General features: G+C 44.4%; 1 pseudogene; it reads left to right on the top strand.

The window, feature by feature from the left end:
• Window positions 1-1399: 1399 nt before the first annotated feature.
• On the top strand, window positions 1400-1819 carry LOC126065428 (leukemia inhibitory factor-like; annotated as a pseudogene).
• Window positions 1820-13188: the final 11369 nt, after the last annotated feature.

The following is a 13188-nucleotide window of genomic DNA, read 5'->3' as shown; positions in this document are numbered from 1 at the left end:
CCGTAACACTTGGGGTCATCATGAGTCAGGGCCAATTTGGTGGCAGCTAACAGCAGCATTTCCCTGACTTAATGATCTTCAACTCTTGTTTCACATTAGAATAACCTGGAGATTGAAAAAACAAAACAAATAAAAACAACAAAAAAAAAAACACTAAAACCTGGGCAAGGAGTTCTGGTGGTGCAAAGGTCAAGCACTCCACTGCTAACCAAAATGTTGGTGGTGAGAACCCACCCAGTGGCTCCACAGGAGAAAGACCTGGCAATATGTTTCTGTAAAGATTACAGCCGAGAAAACCCTATGGGGCAGTTCTACTATGTCACATGAGGTTGCAATGAAATCCAGTTGACTCAATGGCGCCTAATAACAACAAAGCTTGGACTCCACCCAAACCAATTAAATCAGAACTGCTGTACCATTTCAAGGAAAATCCCTACCTCTCTCAATTCCAGGGCTGTAGCCCCTCTTGCTATGTCTATTGTGCAGTGCCAGCCAAGCAGGGCTGGACTGCCTTTGTCAGGGGAGAAGTTGCCCCAATAGTGCCAAGGGAGTTGAGGGGGAGGGGGAGGAAGAGGAGGAGGATGAGAAACATGCAAACTACCAGTGCTTTTTTGTTAAAACATTTTTTAATAAATGACTGGAAAATGACTGTCCTACCCCCTCCTCTGCTGAGGGTACCCCTCACTTCCTTAAAATCATCTCTGGCCAAGGCACATGACCCAGGATGCCAGGAGTGGATCAATGCCAGCAGAAGAAAATCAGAAAAGAACAGGTTTTCACACTGTCTCAAAAATTCAGGATGCTGTGTGCAGGGAACCCTGATCTGCTAGGCCAGTTCTTGAAAAAGCACTGTGGACGGGGACTGAGGGGCAGAATGTGAGTTGGTGTGGAAGGAGGGTGGACAGCGAGGCAGTTGAGGGGCCAGGGGCATGTCGGGAAGGAAGTCTGTGCAGATGTGTCCAGCACAGATGTTTCCACAGGAGATGAGATGACAGGAGACTCCACTGTCACGGGCCTTGGAGTCATCAATTGTGGCTTTCAGATGAGGTTGGCTTTCTTGTAGCTGAGCCTGGTGAAGTTCAGCCAGCCCCGAGCTATCTACCGACAGAGCAGAGAGATGGGAAGGGCAGTAGGCTGAGATCCTGGACAAAGGTGAGTGTAACCCATGAGCTCAGAGCTGAGTCTCCACATACTAGTCTTTCCACGAGGACAGGTAACTCCTGGCCCCAGGACCAGCCTTAGGGCTTCCTTCCACCTGTCTGCCAGCCAGTGGGCAGGTCCTCATACCATAGGAAGGGAAACCGAGGCCTAAGAGTTTGCCGCAAGGGTGGATGGCAGGGCTGGAATACCAATCCCTGTCTCCTCAATCACCTCCCTCCTGCTGTCTGCTTCTCAGTACATGGCCCAGGGTGGGCCGTTCCCCAGCAAAGTGGACAAGCTGTCATGCAGGCATTTCTCGACAAACTTCCCACTCTTCCAGGGTGATGGCACAGAGAAAGACAAGCTGGCAGAGCTCTACCAAATCATCACCTGCTTTGATACCTCCCTGGGCAATGCCATGGAGTACCAGGAGACCCTCAACCCCAAAGACCAGAACTTCCACAGCAAGCTGAGCTCCATGGAGGACATCCTGCGGGGGCTTCTCAGCAACATGCTCTGCTGCCTGTGCGACTAGTTCCACATGGGCCACAAGGACACATCCTACAGTCCAAATACCTCAGCCAAGGATGTCTTCCGGAAGAAGAAGCTGGGCTGTCAGCTCTTGGGGAAGTACAAGTATCACGGAGCTGGCGCTGGCCTTCTAGGCACAGGATATTGAAGAGTGCTGTGGGTCTTGGGAGTGATATCTAGGGGTGGGGGTCTCTTACAGTGTCGTGGGGGTCATCACTAAACCCAAGTGGAGCTGCAGGCAGAACCTGAGGAGCTCCCAACCAGTCTGCTCTACTGAGGGGTAGACTGGGAGGTAGCTGATCAGTGTCAAAACTTCCTTTTTTTTTTTAAATTGTTATGCTTCAGGTGAAAGTTTATAGCTCAAGTTAATTTCTCATAAAAAAATTTATATACATATTGTTACTTGACATTGGTTGCAATCCCAGGGTTTCTTGTGTCCATTCAACCAGTTCCTGTCACTGCTTTTTCATCCTGCCTCTAGGCAGGAGCTACCCATTTGGTCTTGTGTATCTAAATTGAACAAGCACCTTCCTCACCAGCACTACTTTTTGTTTTATAATCCAGCCTAATCTTTGTCTGAAGAGTGGGATTTGGGAATGGTTTTAGTTCTGGGTTAGCAGAGCATCCTGAGGCCATGGTTTTGAGACAGATAGGGTTAACTGTGCCAGGAGGTGAACAAAAGAGGTATTAAAAGATTACCATGTAGAAGTTGGGTAAACAGGAACCCACTCTGTCAACATGAGAAGACTGAAACCACCCATGAATTACTATCTCCTGCTTAGCATTTTTCTAGTCCCCTCCTCCTTTACAGGCTCTGCATGCACAGAAGAACAAAGTGTGACCGCTGTTTAACCTTCCTTAGCCCTCCGAAGATGGAGATGTAGTGCCGAAGATTAAGCACGCTTGTGCTATATCCCATAATAAGTGATGCCAAGGGCTGCCTAGAGGACTCCATCTTGAATATCAGAGGGTTCCATCTTAGATTCCAGATGTGTGTACAACCTAATTAGCATACACCGCCATTCTGAGAAGTACCCTCCCCTTGAAAGAAGCCCACTAAGTATTCATTATTCTATTATCTCCAACAAACCCATATAAGCCCTAGCCTTGCTTCCCTTTTCGAGTCAGACTTTTAGAGAGGCTTAGATCACCACTGACTCCTTTTGCTTGACTCAAGCAAAATAAAGCTTGCTGAAGAGAAAGTTTTTCTTTCGCGTGTACTCTTACTCGGGAAAAGACAAGGACCCTTTGTGTCAGATTGGTGATGGGTAACAGTTTCAGGGGTTCTGTAACCTGACCCTACTGATGCCAGTAAATTTCCATTAGTCCTTAACCTAGCCCAAGCCAAATTTGGCTGACCCTGCATTCAGAGAAGGGCCAGTTGTGGCAGTTAATTGGCCTCAATAGAGGACACAGCAACAGGAGGAACGAATCAGAAGGAAAATCATCACCCAGACCCTATTCCAAAGCGAGAGGTCTGACGAGATCCATGTCACCTCCTGTTTCCCGGCTGCCTTCTTGAATTTCCCCTCCCCAGTATGCCTGCATGGCCACTATCTTGCTGCCCAAATCACATAGAAGCCCTGCTTCCTTGCAGCTTAGGCAGCAGAATCTGAGGAACCTGCTTCCAGCTCCTTGCTTTGGCACATTGCCATAAAGTTACTCGTCTCTTTCTCAAAGACCAGTATCCAGATAATTGGCAAGTCTGAGCTCACTGAACAAGGACCCAACTTCCCGGGTTCGGTAACAATTCCGGTGCCCAATGTGGGGTCAGAGGGTCGCACAGACCGTCCTTCTGGAGCCCAGCACCCCCTTGACTGGGAGCAGAACCTCCACCAACCTGCAGCACGTGCCGAGCCTCTTGTTCCAGAGGATGGGGTAGGTGTCCTTACCATGACCTAGGCAGTGACCAGCCCAAGGCAATTTTACTTTGAGAATTAGAAACTAACTCAGGTATGGATGTCCACCAGGTAAGTGCCCCCAGCAATTTATCTTGTTAAGTGTAATTGCTTGGGTTTGGAGGTTGGGAGGTATCCGGAGGATTGAAGTAGGACTAAGACATCCCCATTAGGGGAGATTGAAACCCTACTAAGATCATTCTTCTTACTCCGCCACTCCCTGGTTCTGAGATGGGGAGGTATCTGGAGGTTTGAAGTGGGACTAAACATCCCTTTTAGAGCGGATTGAAGCCCTACCCCTCTTGAGTCAGAAACTCCCAGTCCTGCCCAGGGAATAGTCCCCCCAGGACACACGGGTAGTGGGGTGCATTTTGGCCAGGGATTCACCCAAGTCTTCTCAGGGCAGTTTCCGCTGAGACAAATGCCTTCCGGACTTTATCACAACAGCCAGCCTAGAGGGTTTATCTGGGCCTATACACAGTTCTTCACCTCTGACATGTATAATGGGAATATTCTTTTAGGTCCAGAAGAATGGAAGATGGTCTTAGAAAAGGCACGCCAAGAGGTTGACAGTTTGCATAACCTCAACCCTCAAAATGGATTTAGACTCCTGGCAGCCCAGGCTGTACCTACCATGGATAGTGGCTAGGGGCAGGACAGCTAGAACATTAAAAAACTGTTTGACAGCAAGAGGCCCCAAAACAGGGGAACCTTAGAAAAGTTCAGGATGTACCACAAGGCCCTAAGTAAAATCCTCCAGCTTCCTAGAACAGGTGTAGTGAGCATACCAGCAGTTTACTGATGACTTTCTTCAGCCAGAGCACCCCGAAGTCAGGTGGAAACTTCAAAAGTTAGAAGGAAGTCTAGAAATGCTTCACAGCTTGTTGAGATTGCCTTTAAGGTCTTCAATAATCGGGACCAGGTACAAGGCAAAATCCGTGCTCCTGGCAGCAGCCTCTGGAGGTAACCTACCAACCAGGCAGACCTCATGTTGGATAAGTACTCATGGGCCCCAAAAGGGTCGGTGGCCAACCCAAGGCCCCCTGAAGCTAGGCCCCAAACAGTGTGCCTACTGCAAGCAACAAGGCCACTGGAAATGAGAGTGCCCCTATGGCCAACCCAGCTCGAGCAGGAAACCCATAACACAGCCAGTCAATGACTTGGACTGCTGGGGCCCAGAGACTCCCCTGCAACCCATGAGGAGCTCCTGGTTGCAATAACAGTGGAAGGACAACTTACCGACACAACAGACCAGAGGGCTGGAGAACATGGCCTCTGCTGCTGTCCCAGGCACACAGGGGACCCTCTAGCCACCCCAGGCAGGGACAAGTCTACAGTGCCAGCCCTCAGCCAGCTCCACCGGCAGGGTGGAGAGCTGCCAAACACAGGCAGAGGTAGCACACAGCTTCAGGCTCTGGTGAGACGGTCACTATCCTTACCTTGCTCCAAACCCCGGCAGGCCTGTGACAGCAAAGAACATCTTGGCTGGAGGAAAGACAGCCTACTAGAGATGGCTTTTTTGAATAATGTACTATGGTCCGCAGAGCTGGCAGTTATACACTGCCCCAGCACCAGAAGAGAGAGTCTCTTTATCTATTAAAATAGCCCCAGTGATAACCTTAGGTTAGCAGTCGATCACTATAACCAAGGCACTATCAGGGCTCACAAATACTGATTACCACAATATTGTAACTAAAACACCAGAAAATTTTACTAAATCGGTGACTATAAAAAACACCAGCAGCAACAAAAACAACAGGGAGTGATTGTAACAGTTGGTGAGGAAACTATGATTCGAAGTGTCATTGTAATTGGGTAATAATGACAGCTCTGACAGGAGCTCATTAGGAGGTTCAAAAAGTAAATTAGCATAGAGTTTTAGCCTTGTAGGTATGTTGACACATGTAAGCTGGGCTTATGAAAAATGTTTTTGTTCTTATAACTAACTACAAGGATATTCTTATAAAAAATAATACATTTCTGCTTAAACGCTGCACAAAAATTTTTATAGACAGTCAGTTTGGTCTCACCTGGTATCTGACAGTGTTGCCTCGTGTGGTCTGCACCCCTCATGCCCCCATAGTGATGCCACTGCTCGGATGGGAGGAAGGACAGAGGGAGGCATCCAACCCGACTCAAGGAGACGTCCTAGAGGAATCTAAAGAATGAGGAGGAGTTAGAACGGCCCTGGGAGGGAAGAGTGTTGAAGGAAAAGAGAACAGCCTGTCCACAGCCCTAGAAGTGGAAAAGACCTTGGTACATTTAGGTGATGCAGGTGAGGTAAGCAAGGGCCAGACCATGCAGTGCTTTGTGGGCCACACCAAGGAGCCTGGACTTGACCCTGAGGCCCTGGGGAGCCACTGAAGGCTTTAGGCAGGGGATAAACCTGGTCATACTTACACTCTGCAAAGATCCCTCTGCTCAGGGTGGAGGTGTGAGGAGTGAACCAGGCTAGAAGCAGTGGACGCTGGTCAGGAGGCCATTACAGTAATCTCGGATAGAGGACGGTGCCCTGGTATCTGCTTTAGGAGGGAAAGAAGGACTGAGGGGAGAGAAGGACTTCAGCTGATATCTATAACATTCCAATTATCTCACTTGATCCTCACAGGAGCCCGTGAAGAATTGTTAACCTCATTTCACACATGAAGCTCAGGGGGCTGAATTGCTCACCCAAGCTCAGAGAGCTGGTAAATGGGTACAAAGGGGCTTGGAGGATTAGAACATTTATGCCATTGCCGGCTCTTAGGTCTTTAGTTCAAGTTGGTCCCTTAGTAGGACTTGAAGAGATGAAATGGAGGGTTAGTGAGTTGAATTACAGGAGAAAAAGTCTAGGTTCAAGGAGTGAGCAATTGCCCGGGAGAACAGGCCAAAGGAGGTTTGCCTCAGGGAGCTCTGGGAGGTGAGAGGTGTGGTTCGAGAGTGTAGGCAGCAGACAGCAGGGGTTTCAAGAGGGGAAGAGGGACACTAAGGAGGCCCTGTGTGTTGCAAATTGTTAACACACTGGTCTGCTGATGGAAAGGTTGGAGGTTTAAGTTTAGCCAGATGCAACTCTTGAAGAAAGACATGGCGATCTACTTCTGAAAAATCCACAGTTGAAAACCCTATGGGACACAGTTCTACTTTGACACACATGGGGTTGCCGTGAGTCAGAATCTACTTGACCGCAACTGGTGTTCAAAGGGGCACCAAAACCAAACGTTGACCACTAACTGATCATTTAACTGATCAGTGTGATGAGGCAATCGTGGTTATGTGGTAGAATTCTCGCTTTCTAGGCTGGAGACCTGGGTCCGATTCCCAGAAAATGCACCTCATGCGCAGCCACCACCCATCCCTCAAGGCTTGCATGTTGAGATGATAATGAGAGGTTTCAGTGCAGCTTCCAGATTGACACAGACTATAAAGAAAGGCCTGGGGGTCTACTTCCGAAAACCAGCCAACGGATCACAACAGTCCTATCTGCAACTGATCACGGGGATTTTGCATGACCTGGCACCATTTCTCATGAGTCGGGGCACTAGCAGCAGCTGACATCAACAAGAGTTGGTAACAGACTGCCTCCCCAGCAGTATAACACCACCTCAGACACAAGGTGGGGTAACACTAGGAGTGAAGAGAACAAGGCCACAGGTATGCATGTCAGGTCCTACTTCGCTGTGTGATCTGGGGCAGCTGATACAACCTCCCTGGGCTGTGGATAATGGTTACTATTTACTTCAGGAGACAGCGGTATACCTTCAAGGAAATGAAATGCATTAGCACTTTGTAAATCATATGGGAAGGTGAGTTCTATGGCAACAGGGGCTGTTTTATCTACTCAAATCTTCAAATCTCTGGAGAAAGGTTGTTAATCTGGTCCTCGGCACTGGCTTCTCCCAAAATCTTCAACCCTTTTCAGGGGGCGGGGGAGGGGGGAGTCTCTTCTGAATCTGCATACAGTGGAGACTCTCACAGCTGACAGGTTACTCCTTGGAAGAGCTGATTAGGTCTCTGTCCCATGGGTGCTTTGTCATTTTCCAGGGTCTTTTTTTTTTTTTTTTTTAGAAGGAAAGACTTGGGTAGAAGTAGAACTAGTTTTCAAAATACTTTCAACTAAAAGGGACTTGATCTTAGATTTAGGGTTGAAGAAAATTCTTGTTTTTATTCATTTGGCTGCTTGATATTGCATCTTAAATTTCAAACGGCATCTTCCTACAGTGCGGCCAAGGGGATGTAGGACCAGGGACTGTGGGTGAAAGGTATTATAAAAGGGGAAAAATGGAGGGTGGATTTAGGGGTTTAAGATTGTGAGTTTTGGTTTTTGAAAAAGGCATCTTTGACTTAACAATTGAGATGCACCTCAGTTTTCGGTAACACAACTCAAGTTAGAACATTGGACAGGAAACTTGAAAGAGCAACTCAGTTGCGTGCAAACTCCAGGAGGTACTTATTGTTTAAATTCGTGTGCATACGAAAGTAATTCCCAGAGACAGCCCTTTAAAAATGATGGCCCTTGGCCCTCCTCTCCACTTCCTCACCTGGAAACAGGTAACCCAGGTCAGAGACAGAGTGAGAATGGAAGCCACTGAGTTTCTATTGACTCAATAGTTCTGTCCCTCGGGAAGGTATCATGCTTTGACTTTCCCTTTCAAATGTCATTTTCTGTTTCTGCCTCTTTTTTTTTTTTTTTTCCAGTTGTGATTTAGGTGAAAGTTTACAGAGCAAATTAGTTTCTCATTCAAAAACTTATACACAAATTGTTTCATGGCTTTCATTGCAATACTGCATTTTGTCAGCACTTTTCACCCCTGGTTCCATTTGTCCAGTTTTCTTGTCCTTTCTCGCCTTCTCGTCTTCATTTTTGGGCAGGTTTTGCCCATTTGATCATGTATGCTTGATTGATCTAAGAAGAATATTCCTCACATGTGTTATTGTATGTTTTATAGGCCTGCCTAATCTTTGGCTGAAAGGTAAACTTTGGGAGTAGCTTCAATTCTGAGTTAGAAGGGTATCCGAGGGCCATAGTCTCAGGGGTTCTCCAGTCTCTGTCAGACCAGTAAGTCTGGTCTTTTTTGTGAATTTGATCATTTGTTCTACATTTTTCTCCCATTCTATCCAAGACCCTCTCTTGTAATTCCAATCAGAGCGGTTGGCAGTGGTAGCCTGGAACCATCTAGTTCTTCTCATCTCTGGGTAGTGTGGGCTGTGGTTCGTGTGGTCCATTAGTCCTTTGGACTAATTACTCCCTTGAGTTTTTAGTTTTTTTCCCTCTCCTTTGCTCCAGACCAGAAGAGACGGATAGTTTTATTTTAGATGGATGCTCACAAGCTTTTAAGACCCCAGACGCTACTCACCAAAGTAGGATGTAGAACATTGTCTTTAAGAACTATGTTGTGCCAATTGACATAGATGTCCCCTGAGTCTATGGTCCTTTGGAACCTGGGAACTTCCTCCCATGAGGTGTTTAATTATTTCTAAGAGGTTTCCCTGACTGTGCCACTTGTGTGTTTTATTGTCTATATTAATATATGAGGAGCATCAGCACACATGTATTTAGAACCTGTATCTCGACGGCAGTGGGTGGGTTTATCTGCCAGTGAGTGTGTTCTCTTATCCCCTCCCTTACCTCTTGGCATATCTATCTATCCATTTGTAGAATATTGTTTGTTGACTCTATTGTTACATGATTGTCTATGCTCTAGTAGTTACCAAACCAAAAAAAAAAAAAAAACCCATTGCTGTTGAGTGGATTCGGACTCATAGCAACCCTACAGGACAGAGTAGAACTACCCCATAGAGTTTCCAAGTAGTGGCTGGTGGATTTAAACAACTGACCTTTTGGTTAGCAGCTGAACTCTTAACCGCTGCACCACCAGGGCTCCATAGCTACCGTAATTGTCCTTTATTCAATGGTTCTGCCCAATGTCCTCTGTTGCCTTGGTCATATTGTGCTGACTTCTCTCGTATTGGGTATTGCTTTTCCCTTCACCAATATTAACTCCTGTCTACTATCCTTTTAAAAAAAATATATTATTATTATTATTATTTTTACTATCCCTTTGGTAATTTTCCCTCTCTCCCTTTCCCATCCCTGGTTACTATCAATGAATTTTTTTTTTCCTTGTGTGTAAACCTTTTGCTGCTACTTTATAAAAGTCATCTTATATAATATTTGTTTTTTTGTGATTGACTTATTTCACTCAGCATAATGCCCTCCTGATTCATCCATGTTGTGAGATGTTTTGTGAATTTGTCATTATTCTTTATCATTGCGTAGTATGTCACTGAGTGTATGTACTATAGCTTGTTAATCCATTCATCTGTTGAAGGGCACTAAGTTTGCTTCCACCTTTTTGCTATTGTGAATAATGCTGCAATAAACCTTGGCGTGCATATATCTACTCCTGCCACAGCTCTTATTTCTTTAGGATGTATATCTAGGAGTAGGATTGCTGGATCCTATGGTATTTTATTTCTAACTTTTAGAGGAAGCACCATACCATCTTCCATACTGGTTTGTACCAATTTACATCCCCCCTACCAGTGCATAAGAGGTCCAATCTCCCTACATCCTCCCCAGCATTTCTTATTTTATGTTTTTTTGATTAGTGCCAGTAATGTTGGGGTAAGTTGGTATCTCATTTTAGTTTTGATTTGCATCTCTCTAATTGCTAATGATCATGACCATTTCTTCATATGTGTGTTAGTAGCCAGAATGTCTTTTTTGGTGAACTTCAGTTCATATCCTTTGCCTTTAAAAAAAAAAAAAGATTGGATTATTTATCTTTTTTTTTGCTGAGATGTTGGTTTTCTATAAATTTTAGAGATTAGACCCTTGTCAGGATATGTCATAGCCAAAAAATTTTTCCCAATCTGTAGGTTCTCTTTTTATTTTTTTGGAGAAGTCTTTTATTGAGCATAAGTGCTTAATTTTTATGAGGTCCCATTTATCTAGTTCATCTTTTTCTGTGTGTGCATTATTTGTTATGTTTGGTAGCCCGTTTATGCCATATGTTAGGGCCCCTAGTGTTGTCCCTAATTTTTCCTCCATGATCTTTATAGCTTTAGGTTTTATATTTAGGTCTTTGAATCATTTTGAGTTAGTTTTTGTGTATGGCGTGATGTATGGATCCTGTTTCACTTTTCTGCAGGTAGATATCCAATTTGGCCAGCATTGCTTGTTGAAGAGACTGTCTCTTCCTCATTCAATACCCTCTGAATCTTTGTCAAAGATCAGCTGTCCGTAGATGGATAGGTTTACATCTGGGTTCTCAATTCTGTTCCATTGGTCTATGTGTCTGCTGTTGTACCAATACAGGCTGTTTTGACTACTATGGTTGTATAGTAAATTCTGAGATTAGGTAGTGTGAAGCCTCCCACTTTGTTCTTTTTTTTAATAAAGCTTTACTTATTCGGGGCCTCTTTCCATTCCATATAAAGTTAGTGATTACTTTTTCCATCTCAGTGAAGAATGCTGTTGGGACTTGGGTCGGGATTGCCTTACATCTGTATTACTTTGGATAGTATTGACGTTTTCACAATGTTAAGTCTTCCTATCCAAGAGCATGGGAATTGCAGTCACTTTTAAGTGATTTAGTTAAATTATCTCCTTTTGAAAAGTATCAAGAAAAAATATTTTGATTATTATTTATATATAAACCTTTACCCTGTTGTTGTTAGATGCCTTTGAGTCAGTTCTGACTCATCACCACCCTGTGTACAATAGAATGAAACACTGCCTGGTCCTAAGCCATCCTCACAATCATTCCTATGTTTCAGCCCATTGTTGCAGAAAATGTGTCAACCCATCTTGTTGAGGTTTTTCCTCATTTTTGTTGACCCTCTACTTTACCAAGCACTATGTCCTTCTCCAGGGACTGGTCCCTCCTGATAACATGTTCAAAGTACCTGAGACAAAGTCTTGCCATCCTTATTTGTAAGCAGCATTCTGGCTGTACTTCTTCCAGGACATATTTGTTTGTTCTTCTGGCCGTCTGTGGTATATTCAAGATTCTTCACCAACACTGTAATTTAAAGGCATCAATGCCTCTTCCATCTTCCTTATTCATTTTGCAGGTTTCACACTGAAAATACCATGATTGAGTCAGGCACACCTTATTTCTCAAAGTGACATCCTTGCTTTTTAACACGAAAGATGTCTTTTGCAGCACATTTGCCCATTGCCTTACATCCTCTGATTTCTTGACTGCTGCTTCCGTGGGCATTGATTGTGAATCTGAGTAAAATGAAATCTTTGACAACTTCAATCTTTTCTCCATTTATCATGATGTTGCTTATTGGTCCAGTTGTAAGGATTTTTGTTTTCTTTATGTTGAGGTGTAGTCCACACTGAAGGCTGTCGTCTTTGATCTTCATCAGTAAGTGCTTCAAGTTCTCTTTACTTTCAGCAAGCAGGGTTGTGTCATCTGCATAACAGGTTGTTAATGGGTCTTTCTCCAAACCTGATGCTGAGTTTTTCTTGGATTACCTGCTCAGCACAGACTGAATAGGTACGGTGAAAGAATATAACTCTGATGCACACCTTGCCTGACTTTAGGCCACACAGTATCCGCTTTTCTGTTTGAACAACTTCCTCTTGGTCTATGTACAGTTTTCCCATAAGCACAATTAAGTGTTCTGGAATTCCCATTCTTTGCAATGTTATCCATAATTTGTTACGATCCACAGAGTCAAATGTCTTTCCATAGCCAATAAAAGCATGTAAAAGTCTTCCTGGTGTTCTCTGCTTCAGCCGTGATCCATCTGACATCAGCGATGATAACCCTTCTTCCACGTCCTCTTCTGAATTGGCTTGAATTTCTGGCAGTTTTCTGTCGATGTACTGCTGCAACTGCTTTTGAAAGGCGTTCAGCAAAATTTTACTTGCATGTAATATTATGATATTGTTTGATCATTTCTGCATTCTGTTGGATTACCTTTCTTTGGAATGGCCACAAATATATCTCTTCCACTTGGTTGGCCATGTAGCTGACTTCCAAATTTCTTGGCAAATTTCTATCATCAAGGTCATATTTTCCAACTACCTATCCTTCTTTTTTTTTTCCAATTTTCGAATTTCAATCACTGGTAATTATCCATGCATCTTGATTGCATGCTTGATCAATTTCAGACTGCAGAAGCTGGTAAAAATCTTCAATTTCTTCATCTTTGGCTTTGGTGCATAAGTTTGAACTGCCCAAATAATATTCCTGCTCATGTCACTTCCCTGCTTAAAATTCTTCTATTACTTCCTTTAACCTTGAGAATGATGTCTGTACTATGCCTTTCATGAGCACCCTGGCCTCATCTCTACGTTCATCCGCAGTTACTACCCAGATTCCTCTCACTCATGTGCATTTCCATATCCTATTCTCTTTGCATGGAAGGTACTTTTCTACATCTCTTCCTGACTCTCCTGAATTCATTCTTCAAGCTTAGCTTCAAGGAAATCTTCTCTGATAAGCTCCACACCTTATCCTCAGGATAATTATCTGTTCCCCACTAGACTGTGAGTGGCTATATCTTTCATCTCCACAATACCTAGTCTGGGGCCCAGCTACAGTAAGTAGTCATTAAACATTTGTTGAATTAATTCAGGAATGAACATATTAAGATAAATTACCTCCCAACTCTAAAAAGG

The sequence above is a fragment of the Elephas maximus genome, chromosome 22 (assembly GCF_024166365.1).
Source record: "Elephas maximus indicus isolate mEleMax1 chromosome 22, mEleMax1 primary haplotype, whole genome shotgun sequence".
In the NCBI taxonomy this organism is placed as follows: domain Eukaryota; kingdom Metazoa; phylum Chordata; class Mammalia; order Proboscidea; family Elephantidae; genus Elephas; species Elephas maximus.
The sequence above is the reverse complement of the archived record's forward strand: the minus strand, read 5'-3'. Positions and strand labels throughout refer to the sequence as shown.